The sequence below is a fragment of the Lissotriton helveticus genome, chromosome 9, assembly GCF_964261635.1.
Source record: "Lissotriton helveticus chromosome 9, aLisHel1.1, whole genome shotgun sequence".
Lineage (NCBI taxonomy): Eukaryota > Metazoa > Chordata > Amphibia > Caudata > Salamandridae > Lissotriton > Lissotriton helveticus.
The window spans coordinates 328,282,515-328,304,311 of NC_136070.1; the positions used below are offsets into that span (position 1 = coordinate 328,282,515).

At 46.6% G+C, this 21,797-nt stretch overlaps 1 protein-coding gene and 1 pseudogene across 7 annotated transcripts in view; one reads left to right on the forward strand and one right to left on the reverse strand.

The window, feature by feature from the left end:
* Positions 1-21,797, reverse strand: part of EML5 (EMAP like 5) — a 1,317,369-nt gene that overhangs the window by 296,130 nt on the left and 999,442 nt on the right. The window lies entirely within an intron of this gene.
* LOC144782550 (uncharacterized) lies at positions 1,000-1,829 on the forward strand (annotated as a pseudogene).

The window sequence follows — 21,797 nt, forward strand, 5'->3', positions numbered from 1 at the left end:
ACCATTGGCACCCTGGGTGTGGCTGTGCATTATTTCTCATCATATTATTCTGAGGGAAATTTGATTGTGGAGAGGAAAATCCATGTCTTAAAGCAGTCTTCAACAGATAGAGTATTAGGTTCAGGTCGTAGTTTGATCCATCATCTGAATGAAGTCCAGAGAGCTTTAAATCTGTCTGGAGGATCCTTGGGTGACTAGGGGCCATATGTATCAAAATGAGTTTTGCGATACTCAAATTGCGATTTTTAGCAAATCGCAATTAGAGAATCGCAAAATGCAATGTATGTAGGATTTGCGCAAAATATTTGCGAATCGCAAATTGAGATTTGCAATTAAGAAATACCTTCCCATTCATTCCTATGGGATAAAAGGCCCATATGAATTAATGTGAAGACATTCTCAATTTGCAATGACCAATTAGAGATTTGCAAATTTTGCAATTCACTATTTTGCGATGGCCTTTTGGGATGATACATCCAAAAGGCTTTTTCCAATTTGCAAATGGGCCGATTTTGAGAATCTGACGTTGGCAAACGGGAAAACGGCTTGATACATATGGCCCTAGACTCCCTATGAGGTCCTGTTTGGCATCCAGGTGTGGGTTCCAGTGGCAGTGGATACGCCTTTCAACACCAATGAACGTTTGGCTGTCTTACAGGAACTGAAAGATTTCTGAGATGACCGTTCGAATGAACACATGAAGGATTCTACCACTGGAAAAGTGAAGGTGCAACAAGCAACTCCTGTCTGGAGTCCAAAAATTGGGAATCTAGCTTGAGGGAAGATTGTCAACAGAAAGGAATTTGGCCCATCATACAGAGCACCAGAGCCAGTCCTGGCAGTTGTAGGTACTAGAGCAGTACTTACACCACCCCTTGCTAGTTGTAAACACAACAGATTTGTATCCATAAACAACACCCTGTGGCCAGTTCTACACAGCAGGCCATGAGGACTCCTGGGTAGTAACCTATCTCCTCTCACTCCTATACAGGAAGTTAAATGATCCTGACATTTCTACTCCCCGATGGGGGACATCGGACACTGAAGTTTTGCTACTTCCAGTTACAACTGCCAATACACACACTGTATGTGAATTCACAGTCTTCGACTACCACTACTAACAACAAAGTTGTTTATTATGATCCACCTTCAGAGGTATCCATCAATTCTACATTGCCCCGTGATGTTTCTCTTTTTGCACAGACTGCCTCTGGTTATTTTGCTGATGTAGATGACTTTTCGTCAGAGTTGTCAGATACACAATTGCATGGGACTCAAGCATGTATTTTTTTGTCTTAAACAGACTTACCTATTGACGCCTTGGATTTACGTTTGGATTACCATTTCATTGCTTTTCCTTTTCGTTTGGATTGGATTTGTGATAGTTTTCTTTTTTCTCCCAAATGGACATTATCTCCCAGAATGCTCTGCCGTGGAACTGATAACAGAGGTATTGAAGCCTCATTCTTCATTACAAAGTGTGAAGAGACCTGTCCCTTGTGAACATTTCTGCATTTCCAATCCCTGATGGCTTTGTTTGGGATAAGGTCCCATTTGATATTTTTGGCCCTACCGAGATTTTACAGATTCATTATATTTTTAAGATATCACTAAGTGACATTATAACTCCTGGCAGCTTGTCTGAAGATTGGGATGTCAAACCTGTTATGTCTATGCTTTTTCTGCTAGAATATTATACTGTATTTGGAAATGAAGATATGTATAGTGGAACAACTAATTATGGTGAAATGCTCTGTTATCATCACTATGCACACCATTATTTACACAGAGCCAGTACTCCATGTGCAATGTTTAATTATACCCAATGAGAACACTGAAGAACACAACCAGCAGGTAGCTCAAAAACATACCTGCAAAAGTTTGTATATTTTACTGGCTACAACCCTGAAGACCCACTATCTTATTATTTTAAACTTTCCTCTTCACTAGGAAAGAAAAATATGCTTACTGAAGCTAAATTAATTTATTCAGATACTTTTTTTCCCTGTTGTCTGTACAGGGTTACAACTTTTGGAAAGACAATATTGATTTGAAATCTGTTTGGAGAACAAAAGATTGGCAATATCAAGGCAATGAGGCTTTGTTTAGAGCGTGTCTAATACTGGGACAAATGTTTTTTCTGAACAAAACAGTACAGCACACATTGTACACAGATTTGGAATACACCAAACATACCCACAATTGCATGTCTTGATAATTGGCGACAGTTTACAAATTACACAGGGGAACAGTTCAACAACATGATACAGAATTGTACATACAATTCTTCACGTTCCGGTCTAGAGGGATGGCTAGTGTGGCCTTAGATACTAATAGTTGTAATGCATGTTTCTTAAACAACACAAAGGGTTTCAAAATAAATAGACCAGTCCCAAGTTATGTGCAGACACAACGCTCAGAAATTGTGACCACATACAGCATGGGAAAGTTATGCCAACAATGGTTACAACATTCCAATTAAGATATGATGAAAGAACACTTGTCTCTCCTTTCTGATGACATGGATTTACAGGATTTATTGTTAGGTGCTAGAACACAACATCATGAATGATTTTTATATGCCATATATAAAGAACTTTGGAAAGTTTCCCAGCAAGAAGCTGCTACCCTGATACGTGAAATGGACAGAGCTCATTTAGGCATTGGCTGTAGTTGATAACGGGATGAATATGTTGTCAACTAGGATTTATTCTCTGAATAACATTGTCTCTTCTGCACTTGACATACAGAGTGGAATTTCCCTTTTACAATACACGCACAGTCAGCTTAGATCAATTATGTAATTAAGCTGGACAGTACATACTTTAAATGACAGTTGTGTGCCATGGAAACACCTAAATGTGACTGATTTATTTTCAGCTAATTATCTAACACATTCACAAAACATAATGGCGAAAAAGGACAGGCCTTACACAATATTAAGCAAAGAGCATTTTAAAGTGGCTGAATCACCATCTGCTGAAGGGTTAATACACATCACTTGCTGTAATAATGTGTTATTTCCACCTGTGCACTCATTAAGAGAGGTGACGGTTTGGCTTTCAATGTCTATTTTTAATGTGAACTGTGATAACTTGAGAAGACTGAAAGCCTTATTGTTCCAGAAGGAGGTTTCTTTAACATCTGCTAGGTAGACTTTTGATCTCCAAGTTTCAAGGTCTTTCTCTGAAATACATCCTCTCCTATGCACTAATCTCCCTCAAAATTTTGGAGATCTGTTTTTTGGAGCATATTTAATGAATCTAATACTGCTGGAGAAGAACACTTTTTAAATGTTTTTTTATGATGTATAGTGATTGGGTCTGGCTTTGTTAGCATGTTCCAGAGTGTCTTCAGAGTGATTCCATCTTTCATTAACTCCCAGGTATCCAGTGTTTTTGGAGGCATACCGCTGGTTCTTTATCTGATTGTAGGTATTTTGGTCTACTTTTGCTGCACCACAATTGATGTTCCACCTCGTGGCCAAATGGTGAGGGATGCCACACTAGCTGCTGTGTCGTAAACGTATGATGCAGTGTTTTGGCACGTCATCGCTATAAGAACTTTCAGCCAGATTCATCAAGCTAAATTGCGCTCGCAAAGGGCCAGATTCTGAGAATCTGGCCCTTTGCGAGTGCAATTTTTGCATTTGGGATTCATCATCCCAAATGCAAAATTCGCTAATAAAGAATTCGCACATTTGCGAGGAATTGCATTTAAGGAATCTCTATTTGAGATTCCTTAAATGCAATTCATGAACCATTTTAAAATTGCGAAATCGCAATTTTGGGCCGCTATTTACCGCGAGGTCAAACCTCGTGGTAAATAGCGAAAACTTAGAAAAATGCATTTAAATGCATTTTTCTAAGTTGCATGTTGCACACACACATGACCTTTGGACATGTGTGTGCGCAACACCAATGTAGATTAGATTTCAGGGGTGCTACAGGGTGTCCTTTGGACACCCTGGCACCCTTGAAATCGCAATCTTATTTGCGATTAGCTAATTGCTAATCGCAAATAAGGAATGACTCCCCATTCATTCCTATGGGCAAATTCAATTGCGATTCCTACATGAATCCCGTTTAGCGAGTCCTTAATAGCGAATCCTTAAAATTCGCTATTAAGGACTCGCAATTCCTTACCTTGATGAATCTGGCCGTTTATGACAACTGGTCTTTGTCCTTTCAACCAGTATGATTGCATTGAGTTTAGCCTGTGTTCCACTGTCTACTGGGCACTTTCTAGTGTGCTCTGGATATATGCCTTGGGATGTAACCAGTTCAATCTATGGATATGGGTCTGCTGATGTGTCCTCTAAGGATTCATTTTCATTGTTGTCCTATTTGAGTGCCATTGCTACAGAATGCATATTATGAGCCTTCACTAGATGCTTTGGCTCCTGAATTAATGGATCCTGACCCCTCCTCTGCGATTACACTACCGACTGGCACACCATCAGTGGCTACAGATTGGGTTGGATATGACCATGTTTGTTCTTTGGAACTTGTGGGTTGAGCCTCAACTGAAACATTGTCTGTGGAAGCTTGTTCCATCATGGTTCCTATTGACTCTTGGGACATGTGAAACATTCCTGGAGTTTCCTGCTTTTTAATTTGACTTTTTTTTAATTGCTTTTACTTTTTTTATATTGCATATTTTAAATTGGATTTTATTGCAATATGGCTTTCATTTTGCTTCATTATATAAGTGCATTATTATACATTTTAGGCTTTTCTATAAACTAAGTTTAATTTTAGGAAATGCCTTTAATTTTAGTTTGAGGTGTTGTCTTGCTCCAGCCAAGTAGTGGTTGTTGTGGGTTTCAACAGGGCCCATGTACAAAAGCTTTCATTTTGCTCATTTGCGTTTAAACTTGACAATTACTTTTAACATACTTTGCACATACATGATAACATACTCAGAAAGTGTTCTGCTTGCACATTTCTTTGTAAGCATTTTATCATGACCCTCTACATTACGTTCAATGATACAGTACACTGTGCAAGCTGCCCTTATATGTGGTTGTGCATTTGGAGAAGACTCTGAATTGGAAATACAACATTGACTTTGCAAAGGACCTTAGACACTGTGCGAATGGAGCCTGTTTTATTATATAAACTGCTTCTGAAACTTAGTTCGTCAGAGGAGCATCTCGATGGATCATCCTGGGGTTTGTCTGTGACTGAGTGCCAGCCCTGCTGACTTCCATCACTATCCTGAAAAGGACGGTAGACTGTTCTACACAAGCCTGGCTTCCGGATACATCACATATACGAGATCTGGTAGAATGCACTTCTTATTACGCTCTCTAGAGTACAGTCAGTGTTAGGTAGGGTTATCATTATGATATATGCTCATATATTCATATAATCAGTGCAACAATATAATGGCTTAATTATTAATCTTTTTCACCATTCTCGTAATACTGGTAACATTGCTTTGTTTCTCCTACTGATAATTGCAGCTCATGTATTTTACACAATAATTTCTTGTGTCTCCCTTTGGGCATAGCTACTGTAATCATGAAAGGGTAGATCTGTTTCCACAATATCCTTGGGGGAGTCAGAGCAGTCATGTTTTAAAGCTGCAGACACCATCTGGTACCCTGTCAGGTTTAAGGGTCCAGATGGCGCACAGTGAGGTAGCCAGTAATTCGGCTAACATATTCTGATGATATGCGTGGACTAAGGGCCCGCTTACGATGCCGGATGGAAGGTTGGTGGTAGGAGCGGAAAACGTTTATTTCCTTGCTCCAGGCGCGGTCATTGCGACCACTAAATTACAATGGTCCAACAGAGGCCATTGATCGTCCGGTGCGGTCACGTTTTTTGCGTGCACAATGCTGGCGGACGGAGCCAATAGAGAAGGCCCGGCGTGCGGAAACACATTCCGTCCGCTAATCAGGTTACGATGTTGCAAAAAGGCCTTCTCACCGCTGCATATAAACCACCACGTTGCGGATGGCGGAAAAACAACAGAGGAGAGGAAGAGCCGATACAGTACCCATCTAAACCCCAGGAGCCGCCATGGTACCTGCAAGACAGGCCTCCCGCTGCACTACTTGCTGCACCTCTGGCAGACAAGGCGCCGCTGCGCTCAACAGCAGAGGTACGTACCAAACATCTCCATGCATGCGACCCCATAACAACTACAACTCCCAGCAAGTGTTGTGGCACCATCACAAATGTGGCAACCTGCCAAATGCAAAGTGCGAGGCCCACCCAATCCTCACAAGTGACCCTCTGTGCCCCTGAAGGCAATTGGGGCCATTGCTGAGCCCTGCTGTTGCCGAGCGTGCACACTGCAACTTCAAAATCTGTATGCCACCGAAGGCTCCCATTGGCTGATGGCTCATTCAGGTAGTGTGTGTCACCCCACGGTGCCATGGAAGCTGCAACCGCAATCCTGCAACATTTAATTGGGGCTAATGCGTGTCACCGCTGTGGATGCCACCTATCATACATGCAAACACATCCTGCATTTGCAATGTCGCCATGCAAATTGCATCACACATCACAACTCATTCGCCTAAAGTGAGTGGTGCAACCAATGTGTAATGTTGTGGGCCACGAGGCCCCCATGCATATCAAGTCACCACACACAAAGACACTGTACTTTCATGGGAGAACTGGCACAGGGCACCTGCGTCCAGCCCCGTTTGCTGGAAGGGTCACAGGTCCAGTGACACCTGTGCTGGGTGGCTGTCGGGTGGGGGTAAATCAGCCATCTGGGAGGGGCTGGTACATCAGGAAAACCAGAATAGGGGCCAGCTGCTCACTACACTGTGAAGGTATGAGAGAGTGGGACCTATGAGTCAAGTCATCACAAAAATGGCATTTCCAAGAAAGTAGAGAGAAATGACATACATTGTCATGCTTCGTGGCCAGCATGGACTGAAATGGGTGAAAGAGTCCAAAAGGAAAAAAACCTCTCGCACTGTACCAATGTTGTGTAATGAAACATCAAAATTGCAAACCTCGCCTGTACATCCCTTGACATCTGACTGGCGTCCCTTGGCCTGGGCTCGTCTTGCCTCATTCATGTGAGCATTGCAATGTCTGTGACGCTAAATCCTCACACTCATTCAGGACTGACCCCATGAGGTCCACATGTTTCTGTTCCCCGTGCTGTACATCCATGTTGCGTTGTCGAGATGACACTCACTTCCCTCATTCTGCAATGTTGCAGTGAATAGGGGGACTACATGCAACTCAGCACTGAAAGTGGGAAACACAAGTGCTGTGCCATCAAAACCACATGGCAGCTCATCCCTGATGTAGCACTGTACCATATGCCATACACATCGACTCCTTTGGATGTTGTAGTGTCAGAATGGCGACTGAACAGAGAAAAATAATGTCTGAATGCAGGTCACTTGTGCATTTCAAGTGACCATGAGTCCCCTCAATGCTGTGTTTGTGTGAGTCTCCAGGTAAGCTGTTCACCACATCTCATCTATGACTCAGCCCATGCATGTTTACCCGGACAAACATAGTAGGAGACCACCCATCCTTCGACCTGTCCCCGACCTGGCGAAGATGGAGGACATCAAAATCAAACCGAAATTCCATTTGGATCTTTCCTCCAAAAGTTGATTATCTTCCTGTCCTTGGAGTTGCGGATATGGGCCAGAGCCCTCTCTCACAGGTACTCCCAATCACACATCTCCTTTCAGAAAGGTGGGCTGTGTACCCGCCTACTCGTGCAGGCAAAATATGGTTATGGCGAAGGGGACACATCTCTTCTGCACTGGGTAACGTCAACTGTTTTGCTGTGTGGATGTCTCCTTTTCAGCTGCTTATCAGATCGGACAGTGAGTAGGAACCCAGCAGGTGAGAGAATGTCTGGCTATTCTATCTTCCAAAAATCATCAGGGAAGGCCCAGCAAGGCACATACTTCCTGGACACTTCATTTAAACAATTTATATCTTAATCAAGGATCAGCCATGGATGCAAGCCAACAAGAAAATGTCCAGATAACTGGTGATTAATGATCCTGCCAATCCTTTGTCTGTTCTAAAATGCCGATATACTGCATTTGATGTGCATAGCAGAGTGGGTTACTGCCTCTGTCACAGATATACCTGTGTAAGTAGAAGTACAGAAGTCACACACCTATCACAGGACAGTGTCCTAGAAACTGTCATCAAATAGTTAGTGCTTCTCCAGACCAAACACCCTTAAAATATCCTCCCCACCAGTATGGATGACATGAGATTCCCACGCCTTGTAATCCTCATAGGCTTTGGTGACATTCCCTGTAGACTGATTTATGTTATGTTATGTTATGTTATGTTATGTTATAACAATTTATTATGCGCACAGCGACCCCAGCGAAGGAGCATCCCGGCGCAGAGACAACGGAGCAACATAACATAACAGGGAGACAGTACCACGGAGAGGAGGCTAAAACAAGAAAGTCTTGATGGCTCTACGGAAGGACAACAGGTCCTCGAGCAGCCGAATTTCGACTGGAAGGGTGTTCCAGACTAACGCTGCTTTCACCCTGAAAGAGCGACCTCCCATCCTGCTGAGCCTAAACCTAGGAACAACAGCAAGGGCCTGACCTTGAGACCGGAGGTTGCGGGTGGGGACATAGAAGGAGATAGATTTGGCCAGAATCTCAGGACCTATGCCTCTTAGAATTTTAAAGGTCAAACACAGGACCTTGAACAGAATACGCTTCCTGACCGGGAGCCAGTGCAGGGAGCGGAGGACATTGGTCACCGGGCAGAACCTAGGTAGGCCAACAATGGCTCTCGCCGCGGCGTTTTGCACCCGCTGCAGGCGGGTTAACTCAGCCTGGTTAGCCCCAACCAGCAGAGAGCTAGCGTAGTCCAGACGAGAGATGATAGTTGCCTGGACTACAAGCTGTCTGGTAGGGGCATCGAAGAACCTAAGCACTGGCCTTAAGCCTCTTAAGAGTCCAAAGCAGCAGGCTGCGATTTTTTTCGTGTGCCCTATGAATGTGAGACCGGCGTCTAACCAGACCCCTAGATTCTTCACCTCCGACACCGGGGTCGGAGTGGGGCCCAGCTCCGAAGGCCACCACTGATCGCCCCAAAGCTCCACTCCCTTCCCGACAACCATGACCTCTGTTTTTGTGGCATTGAGCTGGAGGCAGTTGCCTGTCAGCCAGCTAGCCACCGCCTTCAGTCCGGACTGGAACCTGGGGGCGTCCTGTTCCGCGTCCCCGCTGAGAGTAACCGCCAGCTGTGTGTCGTCGGCATATGAGACCAAAGTTAGGCCCCACTGCCTTGCGACATCAGCCAGCGGTCTCACGTAGAGGTTAAACAACGTGGGACTCAGCGAGGAACCCTGCGGAACCCCCAAGGCCAGCGGCTGGAACCTGGACTTGAAGGGAGGGATGGCAACACAGAAGGAGCGGTTGTCTAGGAAGGAGCGGAACCATTGCAGCGCCTGGCCACCGATACCAATCTCCTCGAGCCGCTGGAGGAGGATGCTGTGTGATACAGTATCGAAGGCGGCGCTGAGATCTAACAAAATCAGCGCCGCCGTCTGACCAGCATCCAACCTCGCACGGAGATGTTCCACCATCACCAGTAAGGCAGTCTCCGTGCTGTGGCCAGCACGGAAGCCATTCTGTGTGGGGTCGAGGACGTTGGATCGGGCAAGGTGTTCAGACAGGGCCAGGTTGACATGGGCCTCTATCAACTTGGCTGGCCAGGGTAGCAGCGAGATAGGACGGTAGTTTTCCGGTTTAGACGGGTCAAGAGTAGATTTTTTAATGATCGGAGACACCACCGCCTGCTTCCAGCTAGTGGGGACTACCCCCGTCTCAAGGGAGAGATTGACCAGGGAACGTATAACCGTACGTCCCAGAAAAGTCTGGTCACGGAAGAGGGCCGGCCTCACTGGATCAGATGGGGACCCAGTTTTAACTTGCGCGGCAAGTTTGTCAAACCCTTCCTGAGTGAGGGGGGGGAATGAAAGCAGGGTAGTCTGGGGTAGTGTCTCCTTAGGGCTACCCAGCACATTACCCGTACTCGGGAATGTCCGATATATAGTCTGGACTTTTCCCACGAAATAAGAGGCGAGGGATTCACAGTGTGTGACAGAGCTCTCAGCCATAACAGTTGACCGCTTAGATATAAGATCTTTAACCGCCCTAAAGATGGCCCTCGACGGGTTCGTGCTGTTCCGGAATTCCTCAGCGTAAAAAGCCGCTCGGGCACGACAAATAGCCCGGTGGTAGAGCTTGACGGACATGGCATATGCAGCTTTTAGCTCAGCCCCATATGTCTTCCGCCAAGCCCTCTCCGCCCGTCTACAGGCTCCCTTCAGGGCGCGCAAAGCGTCATTATACCAGGGGCTCGACACACGAGGATTGATCTTCGTCGTTACAACTGGTATCAAGATGTCCAAAGCCCTAGTGAGCCAGGAGCAGAAGAGAGCGTACCCTTCTTCTACGTTGTTTAAAGGGCCCAAAGGTGCCAAAGACAAAAGATGGTAAAAGTCTTCCAGCTTAAGTTTGCCCCAGGGTCTCCTGGGTACCCGTTTGGCTGGAGCAGTAGAAGTCGTGGCTGACATAGGGCAATAAATAGATACCAGAGAATGGTCAGACCACTCTACAGGAGCAATCGACGTGACTATGGCCTCTGTCAGATTAGTAAAGACAGGGTCGAGAATATGTCCCCCGGAATGAGTAGGCTGGGAGATCAACTGAGATAATTGGAAGGCCTCTAAGTCCGTAAGAATACTACGTGCTGTCAGACAGGATGGGTCGTCAAAATGCAGATTTAAATCGCCCAGAATGGAGAAATTGGCGCAGTCAGTGACCAAAGTGGCGACAGTGTCCGGGAAAGCATTCCTGAACGCCACGTCACTGCCCGGCGGACGATACACCACCATCCCAGAGAGTGTAAATTCTGGGATGACAGAGACTTTAAAGGAGGCGCTTTCACAGCCCGCAGTCTTAAGGACAGTCCATACACAGGCAAAGCTAGATCTCACTATCAAGGCTATACCCCCCCCTCTGGATGGCCTATTCGCAACATACATCGAATAACCAGGAGGGCATACAAGATTTGGGATGGCAGTGTCGGCTGCCTGAAGCCATGTTTCGGTTAAGGCGAAAATATCCGGGGCTTCATTCTCAATCAGATCGTACACATTCTGCTGATGTTTCAGAAGCGACCTGACATTGAGATGCAAAATCCGCAATGATGATGGCAAGCCTCTACTGCGCAGAGCGGCAGAAGGACTACGCCGGAAGAAAGGCAGCGGGGGACCGAGCACCAAACCATTGCAAGGGCAACGGTAAGGACCACATAGGGGTAAAACGGGCTGTAGAGTGCAGTGACAACTCACCTTGCCGATGGAATACAGCCGTTCCCTCGAGTATGTTATCATGGCGGTGGTGGAGGGCAAAGGTGAGCCAGAGCCCGCCACGTCCAGCGCGTCCTTAGCGCGGACGGGCGCAGACGGGCAGGACTCTGGCACGACTCCGGCCACGCGAGGACACGCCCGCTGCGCGATCCCGCTGCGCTGGGGGAGGAGCTTTAAATACGCGATCCCCGGCTGGCGCATGCGCAGTGAAGCGCTGTCCGATGTGATGGCCCACTCACCCCAAAGCAAGATGTCCGCCACCCCGGGAACCAACCCGCCAAGCGGCGGTGCGGGACACAGATTAAGGTGCAGGTAAGGGGTAGGAAGAGCGAGGGTCTAAGCGACCTAAAAGCATCAAAAACACAAATTAAGCAGTTAAAAAGCAGAACAGCAAGCGCCGTCACGCTCCTGTCTGCATGCGCTCCGTGTCAGGGGAGAGAGAACGGGGACTCGCGTTAAATACGCGATCCCCGGCTGGCGCATGCCTACATACTTGCCAGATTGATTGTCTCTGTACACTGTGTGTGTGATGTAAAGTACTGTCACACCCAACACTGATATCACTAGCGCAATGCAACAAATGAAATGCACATGAGAGAGTGGCTATGGAGAGATCAGGAGAGCTGGAGGAGGAGGGTGGCAGTGAGGGAATCCGAGGAGGAGGGCTTGAGTGAGAGTCTGATAAGTGTCACTTGCCTGATACTCCCACCTCAGCAAACCTCACACTCCCATCAGGAGGACAGCATATGGGAAAACACTTACCTACAGCGATAACATCTAGAAAGCGTTTTAGGAAGAATAGACTGTGTTTCACTGGCCCTTGGAAAACTGAGGAGGAACATAGGAGGGCCCTGAAGCAGGCCTGGCGAGAAACACAAGTGACAAATCTGGCCCGCAGTGGCCCACCCGCATGCATCGTTGGCCCGCCCAAAAGAAAATACCTGGAGCCGGGCCTGCCTGGGAGGCATCCAATATGTTGATGGGAGCCATTGATGGTACCCACATTGGCCTCATTCCACCACAGTCAAGTGAATCCATCTATAAGAACCGCAAACACTACCACTCGCTCAACGTGCAAGTGGTATGACAGGTGGAGCAGATCAACTCACACGTGTGTGCAAAGTATCCGGGCTCAGCACATGACTGCTACATCTTGTGGAACAGCACCATTCCCCCGCTCCCAACCCACACATGCCCAGTGATGATGACAGTGGTGAGGAAGAATGCCTTAACCAGTCAATAGCTCATCGTCAACTACTTCCGTTGAGTGTGAGTTATCAATGAGCGACTGTGTCTGTGTGCCTTGCTGTTGTGTCACGGACATTGACAACTGTGCCTGAGAATTTGCACACATACTGGACTATGCGCAGGGTCAGCGAACTTGGACTTGGGCATGCAGGGACTGTGCACCCCGAAGCACCACAACTAGCAGGGCACCATTGCTAGACTGCCTCACTTACTCTACTACTCACTCAGAGGCACCGGTACACAAGTAGATAATTTGAAGACAAGAAACGGTTTGAAATGTGAACTTTTACTACAGTGTCAAAGCATGCAACATACGTGCCACAATAGGTTGTTAATGCATGAGTACCTAACCAGTAACGACAGTGACATATCCATATCCATTTACCATGAGCCAAGATGTCGCATCAATAATCCCTCTGGACGTAGACCCACAAGCATATCCGCATATCCCTCCACCCCTTGCAGGAAGCAGTTGGATGGGATGTCCCTGGTCTATGGGCTTTGTCAGCAGACCCCATTCCTCAGGCCATATATGGTGAAATTCACATACAATTTGCTGTGTCGCTCCCATCACTGGATGTATCTCTCGCCAAGTGTCGGGGTGCTAGGGCCAGAACAGAATGACAAGGAACATTGTTCTCTGACCATGGACAGAATGTTCAGACAGTACTCCAGGACGGTGCAGAGAAAAAGCTCTGCGGATACCTTGTATGTGACAGACATATACTAAGGTACCTGCAGGGCACAAGCCATAAAAAAATGAAGATGGGGGACTGACCAAGAAAGACGAAAGGCAATGACGACACAACTTCACGACATAGCGACATGATAGGAGTAAAATAGTGCAGATAAAATGATTTGTGCAAATACTGGGACAGACTAACCCATCTGATAGTCTTACAGTGCCTGCTTTGATATACAGGCACAGAATAAAAGCAAAAGCATGCCTCCCCCAAGTACCTGTAAAGAGAAGGCAAGCTGAGTGCCTATGTTCCCCTCTGTGGTATCTACATTCAAATGTAAGGTTCAAGGTGGCCCCCAGTCAGCATGTACAAACAAAAGGAGGCCCGATGGCCCCTTGAGTTTGGCCTGGCTGGAGGTGAAAAAAGGCTCACTCGCTGCATGCACGTTGCTGCTGGGAATGGAAATCACTCAACGTGTAGGTGATACTGAACGTGTCCCGGTATCTGGAAAGTACACCGGGACAAGTTGAGCATATTCCTACGGGGACCAACTTCCTGGAGGGGGGACGGCGTCCACCCCATGCAAAGAGGGGTGGGACGCCGTGTACCTGCTAGTGCACCCAAGTCGAGCCCTTGGTACTTGCAAAACAACAACCCCATCTAATATTTGTGTGCTACAGCAGCATGATGGAAGACGGACTCATGCCAGACGTCAATGTCCACGACGGTCAGATGACAGTCTCTCCCTGCTCCGGTCTATGGTACCTAGTGGAACAGACCGCAGAGCTCAGCATAGTCCAAGGCAGACAGGGTGAAAGTCAGAGAGCTGGATGACAATTCTTGTCAGTAGGCATGAAGGAAGGGAAACGATTATTGAATTAGTCACCAACAGTTCCTGTTGCTGTTCAGTAGTTACAAATCCAAGAAGGCACAGGCAGCTTCAAAGGCAATAAGTTCCAAAAGACGATCCAATTCATCTTCAGCGAAGAGGACCGCCATCCAATCCAGCAGTATGAAGGAACAGATGTGCTCCTCGCACCACAAGGTTGCAAGTAGCATCCCATTGCAACGTGGGAGAGGTTTGATGTAGGCATTGCACAGGAGCCATTGGACAAATGCACAGGCACAGCTGTCAGCCTGTCTGACACATTGTAAGGCATCCCATAAACGTGTCTCACCGAAGCAGTCTTGCACATGAACCTACAAAGGAGTCACCACAGCTCATGATCCAGTTCAGCAAGGTATGCGTTTGAAAGGCAGACATCCATGGCCCACTCAAACAGACATCTTCTGCATGAAAAGACTGGTTGCACGCAGGTGAAATACGTATAGCAGAACGTTAACCTGTAACTGATGCCCAGCACAGCCAATGGGACACAAACAAAGAGAAGCTGCATGCAGTCACAGTACACTTGCAACTGACCGGGCTCGGCCTGGACCACAGGACGGTCAGACATGGCGTGAGGGCACTCTGAGGAACAGAGCTCAGCTGTACTGCCAAAGTAATGATCTGAACCTTCTAAATGTAGTGTGCAAATTGGAGGAATGACACCCGGTGGATCTCCCGGAAAAGCATGGTAGGAAGGGACAAGGTCAGAGCCCAGAAGTCTGATAAGAAGTGCGCAATGGCCTTCAGTATCAGACGCTATCAATACTTTGCGTGTCAGTTCATACGGGAGAGCCGTGTTCAGCACTGACTGAATCACGCGGCCCGGTCAAGACACCTGGTATTTGAAGGTCTCCGGGCTGGTGTGGGGGCGACTACTTTTCTAATCAGAGGTCCATTGTGCATGCACAGTTATTGAAGTATGCTTTCGCTGTGGGAATGTGGGGGGTGGGGGGGTTCAATTTTAGGAGCAAGCCATAGTTGCTGCTTCTTTATGTCTGGAATTGTAGTAGGTATCATGTGACTTGTTGTATCCTGTATCTGTGTGCAATGGCAGTGACAGCAAAATGTTAGTCGGGTAGATCAATATGCTGTGCACATATTTATGGCTGAGGGTTTGTAGGCCCGCCCTTAATTACATTGGCCACGCCCCTTTGGAAGACCCCCCCCCCCCAGTTGTTACATCCCACTTATAGCCCTGGCTACCTACATTGCTGGTTGGCGATGAGATGTGGCTGACGGGCCTTTTTCATATGTACAGATATTGTATTTCCGAGGAGGTGTCCTCTGCTGCAAACTTGTTGGTCTTCCAGTTCAGTTTCTGCTTGGACTTTTGGGGTTTTTCTACGTGTATCTGACTACTATGCTGCAACTTTATGGTTAGTGTTGTGCTTTTTGTGCTGGCCTCCTGTGGTTTGTGAGGGCTGACAGAGTTTCCATGCATGTGTTGTGTTGCACTGAGTCTTTCTGCTTAGAAGCAATGGGACTTGCACCTTGGCTTTTTGTAGTCGCGTTCTTGTGGTCTGCTCAGCTGTTAAATGTGACTTAATTATGCACATTGTGACTCATGTGGCCTCTTGATGGTATTAGCTGTATGTGCAGGGCCTGAACTTATTGTGGGTTCCAGAGTTGGCTGCCAAGTGCGGGATGTGGGGGTCATTTGGCTCCATGCTGTTTGTGGGGGGAGACAGACGGCCTTGCGGGAGTTGTGGTCTTGCTGTCAGGTCTCAACAGCTCCTCCCCAGTGAGAGGGCTAGCTACCTGTTAAGAGGCACTCTCGACGGTGTTGGCTGCCACATGGCTGTGGGGTGGGTAGGGTGAGCCATCCTGTTTGGGAGGGAGGTTGGGGTGCATGAGCTGACCACCTACCTGCGGGGCGTAGCTGAGTAAGGAAATGCCGTTCTTGTGATCCATTCATATTGCAAGCGTGCGTTCCACATGATTTTGATGTGGGCGGGCGATTGGGGCTCGCTTATTGTGCACAAGAGTACATTGCAGTGAGATGTGCTCATTTTGTTAGTACTTACCAGCCTCCAGTCCCCCCTCAATTCCTGTCAGACTCTCTGGATGCGTTATGGCAGGCGCCTAATCCTCCCATTCAGTGAAGGTTAGTGGTGGAATGGGAGGGCTGCCACCATTTTTCTGTGCCGCTGCGTGGTTCCTGTGGGGCCGAAGCTTGGGCCGGCCCTTGAGGTCGAGACACCGCCTGCTGATGTCACGCACGGTGTGTAGGGTGGTCCCCACGGCATTGAATTTGCTGTGGATTCTTGCCCATATCTGATTGTTTCGCACAAGTGGGGTGCATTTGACCAGATTCACCAGAAAATGTGGGTCTCCCCTGATTGTCTCGCCTACCATCACTTTCCAATCTGAGTCTGTGGATTTGGGCATTTTCTTGGGGTGCATGGTGCAAATGGATGAGGGGTGCAGGGTGCAAGGTGGTGGTGGAGTAATGTGAGGTGTGTGAGGGTGTATGTGAGTGTTGTGTGGAGATAGGTGGGTGTGACGTTGTGCTGTGTGAGTCAATGGTGTCCTGTCTCTCTGTCTCGGCTTGTGGTGTGCAAAGGATGTTGGTCTTACGGGGTGTGTGGGTGTGCCCACATGTTTGGCGACCTCCAGATGTCTCTTCCATGCTGTACATGTCTTTTCTTGCCAGGGGCTAGTTGTGGTGTATCATTGTGGCGTGTGTGTTGTGATTGAGGGCAGCAGGGGGTACAGGTACACGTCGGGCATTGATGTGGAGTTGGTTGTGTCCTCCATTCATTTGGACTATGTGCGTACGCGGCGGTAGGATGCAGTGCTCGGTCCGCCAGCTCCGCATTCTCATCGTAATTGGCCGTGCGGTCATACTGCAACAGGAGCGGCCTTTCCAGGCTGTTGAGCGGCTTTCCCTGAACACCGTGGTCGGATTTGCAGCTTAACCCTCCGTGGTGGACAGTATTTTGTGGCATCCGGCCGCAGCGGTCAGTTTTGGCGTACATTGCATCGTAATTTGACTGACGGACATGCCGTGGGTCATGTGGGTGGATTTTCTGCAACACCATGGCAAACGGAAGGCTTTTCCTTCCGGCATTATAATCCGGCCGCAAGTTTCCATATTTTGACGCATATGTTGTCCAAACGCACAGTCTTACTTGATTAGTAGGAACTGTATGACATTATGAGCTCAAATCCTTATCTCTGCAATCTGGCTATAAGTGTACATTGCAGTCTGTGATGTCATTAAAATGCGGGTTAGTCAGTTCTATCAGAGATTGTTGCATGGACCATTTTTATGAGAAAGCAATTTGGGGGTAAAAACTGATAGTCACTTCCCGCAGCGGACAATGATTACTGTGTTCTCACTGTAATTCAAGCTGTTTTGTGATGGACTGCTCCTAGTATGACAATTCGAATGAAACCTGATTGTTATTGCATTTTATGTGTGGTTCACGAGTAAATGTAGAATGGTCCAGTGCCGACTCTAGGTGTCTGTCTCTCACTATCTGGCTTTAGGTAACAGCACACCTTTTAAAGTGGCCAAGAACTGATCTGAGATGTTCCAGTTTTTTAACATCATCGTTCATTGTCTTTCTTGTTCCACTCCTCGATCAAGTTAGACACATTTTCTTCACATGCTACATGCTCAGATCCATGCTACATCCACACCTCCACAAAAGTAAAGCATGCTAAATTAGTATGTCCTTGTAAAATTGTTAGTCCTCTCCCAACAACAAATAAATGTATGTATTATTCTTTGTTTGGCTAAAATGATATCTGATGATAGGATTTATATGTTATCAGCATCTCTAAAAGATTTCTCATTAGTTCCACCATAAGCTTGTAGAGAAAGCAGTAACCCTGGCCTTCCCCAATGGCACCTACAGGAAGGAGCTAGTGGAAAGGCTGAGTGGAAGGTGAAATCAGGCAAAAATAGCTTAGTCGTAAGGAGATAGGATCCTGAAGGCTGAATACACTAGACTTGTTTAAATTCTGCAGACCATAGCCAGACATGGGACAGGAAGAGAGACCAAAAACACAAAGACGAATCAACAGCACAGTGACAATAGCAAATATAATTAATATGTCAAAATTACAAGTAAACATCAGACGCTCTTCAACATATCGCATCACAACTTTGCTTGTGGAGAAGGAGGAAAGAAACCCAGATACTGCATCTTTGCAAATCAGAATCATGTTTTTTTGTTGGATAGCCCAATGTGCAGGTTTCTATCAGACACCTACGTGGACAACTTTAACTATGTATGGGGATAGTAAGTAGATACTGTTGTTTAGTTTTGTTCTCATACCTGGGCCTTGTTTCTCTAAAATGTACATCTGAAACATTTTGGGATCCTCAATCTTAGCTTATTTTTCCATCGATGAGGTTCCAAAACACACAGAAATCCCTGCTCCACATCAGTGTTCTTAGGGAAAGGAGCAGTAATATTCAATGTGCAAGAAGGATTTCTTTTTAAAGGTACACAGATGTAATATTTCTTATTCCTTTATCTCCTTGCCAGGCTGTAGACAGTGACCCGAAAACTGAGAACACGAATTGTTAAGTTATGCCATGTTACGTGCATTTGAATAGTGCATTCCTACCATCTGTACGTTCTGGATAACTTTCAGAATCTGGTTGTCAATTATGGTTCTGAGATCCTTCTTCACCAGAGTCAAACAAGTCTATGGATATTGCATTTGCTTTTATTTACTATGTTTAAGATACAAGTCATGTTTACCTGCTAATTGCCTTGATCGGGGAAGCAGCTCTTGCTTGCACATTATTTCAACTGGTCTATCCCGTTTTTGGTGGCCGTCTTGCTTTCAACTTTTGCAGTAACGCTGTAGCAGCTAAACCCATGTGAAGATCAGGAATGGCTTATTTAATTCACTTGCATAAACATCTTGCTTTTGGAAGTAACTAACAGGCCACATGCTTTGCTGACTCCGCTCTGAATCGATATTCTGATGTTTTACCCGGTTTTTGAGTTTTAACCATTTTGGGTAATTTGTTATATTTTGTTTCAACTCACTGTAATATTTTAAGTGAACCAGTGTTAACTACTTTGCACCATAGAATTATTTCTCTTTACATTGTTGAGGCCTTATATTATTGTCACTTGTGCCATTCAAGGGAATAACTGAATTGAGAAGCTATGGCTAAGGGCTCAGTAGATGTTACAGAAGCAAGAATATGACCTGATGCCTGTAAAGGTAATGATGATGCCCTTTCTACAGGGGTGATCCAAAGCAACCAAATATAATTTTCCATCTAGAACAGGAACTTTAGAACCTGCCCCCCCCCCCGCTCCCTTACCTTCCTTGCTCGTTGATTTAACCAGGGCTGTTCCCAAAGAGGTAACTATGCCAATAAGGCTAATATACTGAAATGTAGCTGGACTGGCATCTAAATTAGTAATTTCAGAGTGGTGTGATTTTATTGACCAATAGGATGCTTGCTTTTTCTAAGAGACTTGGTCTCAGCCCCTCTACCGTACAGGATATGTGAAGTTTTACAAGGCAGCCACATCTATAGGGGCGGGCAGGCCTTCAGGGGGGTCTAACGCTGTGGGTAAAATCCACCATCTCAGGCATTTTGAAGGAGGTTATAGTGAACTCCCCCAACATCATATGCCTTAGCCTGGCCGCTCACTTGGATGTGCCATTTTATAAATATATAATGTATACTGCTGAACCATCAGGAATAAAATGAAATCCATTGCTGTAGATCGTCTAAATGAGCATTGAGCCTTACTCCCAGCTTCCGAACGGAAAATAGTAGGGGCGATTTTAACTGTCAATTAGAACCATTAAGTATAGAAAGCCTTGCCCTGACAGCAGATGTGGACACTATGTGGGCTATACCATAATTGGAAATTCCTTCCATCAAGAAATGGTCACCCTCAGCAGTCCAAATCAATGCCCTTACACTAACCAGGGGATTTGCGCTTGTAACGGCAGGTCAGTCTTTGATAATACAGGCAACCACACGTTTAATAGGGTGAACCAGGCCATCCTAATTGATTATATAATGTTGGACTTCAAGCTTTGGCATTCTTGGTGGATATGGTAGTCATGCAACGATCGAACAGTGACCACAATGCCCTGACCCTCATTGCTAACTTTGCCCATTAGTATACAACACAAGACCTCAGGGGAGGCCTTACATAGAATGCTGAAAGTTACTAGCAATAGTCGTAAAGTGCAACGGAATACATTCAAGCTTTCTCAGGAGTCTACATTAGTGAGATCTAAAGGATGGTTGCCACAGGTATGGAGGGCATGTTACCGTTGATTTGTGTAGGGAGTGCCGCTGAGTCACATGGGGCAATAATTGGGACTCACAGCCAATGTACATGAATCTGAGGAGCTTTTTTCTAGTCAAAACAGGGCGCTTAGTGGAAAGGACCCATTATAAATCCTGGTTTAATAAAGTTTGTTGGGTAATTAAGTCTGCTCTGACCCTTGTGATCAGACAGAGTAACAGACCATTGATTCAGGCCGCCAGATGGTGTGATAAGTTAGCACTATCGAGGGCCAAAAATGTGTGGGAGCAGGGAATATGGGAGTCCCTACTAGTTGCTGCCAAACAGAAAGAACACAGTTCCTTCTGGAACTTGGTAGCAACAGGTAGCAGGGATGGATGGAGCACCATTGAAAATAACATTGCAGCAAGAGATTGGCTGGCACACTTCTTCAGTTTGTGTACGCAGAAGGCAGCTGAGCAAGATAGTACGATGAAACAGTTGAGTCTTGGGGAAACCTGCCAGCCGCAAATAACCCAAGGTGAAATGGTCAAGGTTGCTGAAATTGTCTCCCCGGGGTCCATCATCTATGCACATGAAGAGGCATCCAAGGATATTTCAGTAAAAGAAATAATCGTGGCAATCAGGGGAATAGTCCCCAAAAAAGCCCCATGGCCAGGCAAAGTTCCTGGTGACTTATTCCTGAGTGACAAATCTCTCTGGAGTGCTTACTTTGCAGAGCGGTTTTCAGCAATTCTGAAGGGAGCACCTATTCCACACACTTGGGTGGGGGCTGAAATAATCCCCATTTTTAAAAAGGGCTTGCCTGCAAACTATCGACCAATAAGTCCTGTAGAAAGTAAGCGACAGCTTTTTTGCAAGGTAATCCAGGGTAGATTACAGGATTGGCTAGCTGACAATGAGATTTCGAGACACACGTCCAAGCGGGCTTTAGAGAGTACACAAGTACAACTGATCAAGTGTTCCGTTTACAAATGTTGTACTAGAAGACTGTTACAATAGGATGGGGTGACTTTACGTCGTGTTCCTAGACCTGTGTTCTGCCTTTGATTTAGTACCAAGATCAATGCTTTGGCAGGTCCTCTCCGAGATGCAGGTCCCAAAATATTTGTTAGACATCATAGTTAGGCTGCACTATAACAACTATGCACAGGTTAAACATGGTGCGGAGGTGAGCTAACTGATCCCTTCCAGTGGCGTAACGAACCTTGAGGGAGCCTCCCTGCAAGGCAGCTCGGGGGCCCCCCCTCCGGGCTCAATCAGGAGCCCTGCAGCCAGAGTGCTGTGCTGATGGGGCCCCCTGGAGCGTGAGGCCCCCCCCGCCCGCAGGGGCTGCGGGGGCCTGTGTTACGCCCCTGATCCCTTCCCCATAACTAGAGT